Here is a 4429-nt window from a genome sequence, read left to right on the forward strand (position 1 = left end):
TGTTCCTTCAAAATCGTCTACTACTGACATTGTCTAACGTCAACGAGCCAAATGCAAGGCTTATACGGACAGAAAACAATGTGCAAGAGAAGTGCACTTTCAGCCTGGATCTTTAGTCAGAATTAAGAAACCAGGAATACTGAAAAAAGGACAATCTAAATTTACTATACCACTTAAAGTGAGACGCCAGCAAGGACCATACACATATGAACTGTCTGATGGACGCATATGGAATACAAGTCTTCTTGTTCCTGTTAGGAATGATTTTGTAGAAGCTCCATTTGATGAAGGACATTTTCCTACTCCTGATGCCAACTGCAATAAACCTGAACAAAGTGAACCTATAAGGCATACTGAGAGAATCAAAAAACTACCTGCATGGACAAAGGACTATGTGATGTGAATAATGCATAATATTGCTTTAAGATGCATACTGTATAATTGTTGCTGTTTATTACATTTGCCCAAATGCTTTCTTACTATAGGGGAATATGTGGTGTTTATACAAAGGGCCTGTAGGTGTCACTGTGCACAAAAGTTATACTGTGTACATAGTACTTTCTATACTGCTTAAAAGTATTAGAGTTGAAGTTACTGTTGAAGTGTAATGGCTGCATGAACCTGCTAGTAAAGAACTGTTATACTCTACTCATCCTCTGCTACCAAAACATAACAGTTAGTCCCCTTACCTTAGCAGGCAGGAAGGGAGAAGTGGAACCTAGACAGGTCAGGTCTAGCTATTGATAGACTACTCACTCACTAGATCACTCTAGGACTGATAGATACTCAGGGCTATTTAGTCAAGAAGCTGAGGCTCCACCAAGGAGTGTTGAGTGGGATTAGGCTCCTAGGTAGTAGTTACCAGACAGAGTTAGCTCCACTTAATGGAAAGACTGAAAGCTGAATGTACCTCCATACAAGCTGTGTTCTCTATTTACCCTGTGGGGTCTTTAGTGCTTGTGAGTATATGCCTACTGCTGTTACTTGTTCCTGCTTATCTCTGACTAAACTCCTAAATCTTGTTCTTTAATAAATCAGTTCTTTGGTTAAGTTACAAGAACCACTGCTGCCCAATTATTGTGCATTGCATAGTGCCAAACACCCTGCCTCCACACAGTTGCAAGACTCACGCCCTGAGGAATACAGGTCTCACAGGAGCATTATTGGTGTAAAGCTATCAATTTAGTAACAGTGATGCTCCATTTTACTTAAGCTTTACTAAATGATTGGGGAGGCTGTCAAAGTTGGGAAGAAGGTCTGACTGGGTCATAGATGCCAAACAAGCAGATCAAATACATGTTCTTTCTGAGTATTTTTCTTCTACAATAACACAGGCTTTTCTTCACAATAACCAAGCATTTTTGGAGGAAATCTTGTACTGTATATGCAGCAAATACAGAAAACAAGCAGGGTGACAAGTTTTTAACTGGAAGGCAAATCTTACTGACCCAGATATGAGGACATCACTAGTCACAGACACAAACATACACATCCGTGCATCCATCCAGGAGAGCTCTAGAATGAAAAAGCCTCAAACAGACCCAAATAATTGACCAGCAATCTTTTGCAAAATAAAGCTGAATGTGCTTATATGAAATATTCCTTTCTTTAAGCTATTATGGTACAAAAGGTAGATGACAGTATGAGCAGACTGTGACCCTAGCTCCACAAACTAGCACTTACACGGCCTATGATGGCCATGCATAGGAAGAATTTGACTCAGTTGGCAGCTTATTGGCCCATATATGGGACCACAACTATGTCCTCTCCAACAGATACTGTATATAGTTGGTGCTTGTACAAATACGTTGTGGGCTGGTTTGCAAGCCTAAGTGACAAGATGATTGGTCAATTGATAAAGTCTGATCTAATCTGGATGGACCTGGGTGAGCACATACCAGGCAAAGATTAGCACATATGGCAACATTGCAAGAGGCTACAACATGATTGGTCAAATGGTGAAGTCTGATTTGGATGAGCATGGGTGGCCACATACCAGGCCACCCATGCTCATCCAAATGCAATATGAACTTGGCAACAGGTAACATAGCAATATGAACTTGATTTCCATTGTAGGTCATATGATTGTCAACCTGCCCTTAGGCCTCACAAACAGTTCACCCAGCCAAAAAAGTGTACAAGTTGTCACTATCCCCCATGTTCATTTTGCCACCAAACACCCTTTTGAGATGCCAATCATTAATCTGTGGTTTAGAAGGAAACAGTTACTTTACTTCAAGGTGGTGGTTGTGCTCCTTTTAATGTCTCAGCTTAAACATGGTTTTTATTATGGTAAAAAGATCCCAGAACGTCATAACTGGTACTTCTGTGTAGGTTGTGTAATACTTGAGCCACAAGGGCCTTCTCAAAAGTTTAAGATTTGTTTTGTGCAGCAGGTCAAGCAGGTCATATCCCTTTGAAGGCCCAATTGAGAAGATGCTAATAACACATCATTATTAAAAACCATGTCTGCTCAGTCATGCTCCCTTCAAAATAAATGTCCTAATATAATCTAAATTCTTATGTGTGAAGGAACACAAGAGTCAGAATTACTGTTAAGTGGAATCCCCAGTAGAAAAGTCAAGCAAGAAGCAACTTGACTGTACAACACAAGTTCCGAATGTTTAATCAGTGCAGAGAGATTCAGCACGAGGTTACAGCCATTTACCAAGGCATCTCCAAGAGAAGCTTGCAGCACGTGCTGTTGATATGGAAGTAAGAACTCGTTTATCATGCAGTGCACACGGCAGTAACTAGCTGCATTCTCCCACTGCACACTGTTCTGGGATCCCATGTTTATTTGAAAACAGCAGAGGATCCAGCTTAAGTGTAGAGTTCCTGACAAATGTTGTTTTTATTTCACAGTAAACAATGTTTGCTCCCTCTCTTTGATTAGATCCCATATGAAATATAAAAGTTGGGGTTTGCCTAAAATACATGAAAGTTAGTTTTTATTTTTGGTTACAACAGAGTGGATCCCAGTGGGGCAGATTAGTAACCTCTGAACCATGACACCCAAAAACCCACCCAAATGTACATCTAAGGCCACAGTTGTAGGCCTAGGACTGCTCATAGCTCCTTTACATTTAGTAAGAAGTGGTCATACCTGTTGACCTACCTGTATATAGACAGCGATATGTTGAGGCACATGGGGTTGAAACTGGTAAAGACCAGGAAAAGTAAAACAATTCATCAAAATCAAATCTACGACATATAATACATACATCTTACTATGTCAACTGCTTGGATAATTCCTGTAAAACGCTCACACAACTAGGGTTCGATGACTGTATGGCAAGAACTTAAAGAAAAATGTGAATTAGTGTGGGGTGCATAGGATGGCCGTAGTCTATTTCTATGTAACATATACACAGAATGAGCCACAAATAATGACCAACATGTGCTATATAAAATATTTGCTTTCTTTAAGATAGAGCATTACTGGCTACAAGTGGTAGATGACAGTATGAGCAGAATTGTGACCCTAGCTCCCATACTAACACTTACACAGGTCTTATGATGGCCATGCATAAATGAATTTCTCACTCCAGACTCAATTGTCAGCTTATTGGCCCATATTGGACCACAACTATGTCCTCTCTAACAGATACTGTATATGGTTGTGGGCTGGCTTGAAAGCCTGTTAGGTGACAACATGATTGGTCTCATGGTGAGGTGTACTCAACACATACGCAAAGCCTCAACTGCAGACAGCAAAATGAACCAACATAAGTTGCATACTCTATACAAAGAAAAAAGAGGCATGTCCCTGCTATCCCTGTCTAGACCCAGTAAGGTGGCAATTGGACCTGGCACAATCCTAGCATTAATGTAAAAGCTCTTTTCCAAAATGGAAAATGCAGATGAATCGGTCAGATATTCTATTGGGCCTGGTTTTGAATATCCAGTTGGCGCAAGGTCCACACCAGCATGTTGATCTGACCCATTCAAGAAAAGCAGGACAGGCCACTGCTATGATTCTGATCATTTATCCTGGCACTAAACCTATCAAGCCCTAGCATGGGCTAACCTTGATCACTAACCTGGAGCTTATAAAGTCTTCAAGTATTCTGTGTGGGTAAACCTTTCTTATAAAGGTCTTCAAGGCTTTCTTCAATGTTCAGTAATGAGTGTAGGTCAACATATATGAAGGTTGTTTCTCTGATAAATCAGGAATAAAAAACAGCCCGATCTGAATTTTCTGGATTGGGCCCATGGCTTCCTTGTCCACGCCCTACGAGGTCCTCTATAAAGAGTGATGGAACATTTTTCTGAGTACTACAGTACCTTTAAATGGTCAAACAAACAAAGCATTATGGTAACAGATGCACACTTAGGTCAGAGAAGTATCTTACAAGACACTGGCAGACTAGTTGTTGTCTAAACTGATGCATTTACACTGCTGCCTATAGAGTTCTTAGGCTCATTT

This window comes from Xenopus laevis, chromosome 8S (assembly GCF_017654675.1).
Source record: "Xenopus laevis strain J_2021 chromosome 8S, Xenopus_laevis_v10.1, whole genome shotgun sequence".
In the NCBI taxonomy this organism is placed as follows: domain Eukaryota; kingdom Metazoa; phylum Chordata; class Amphibia; order Anura; family Pipidae; genus Xenopus; species Xenopus laevis.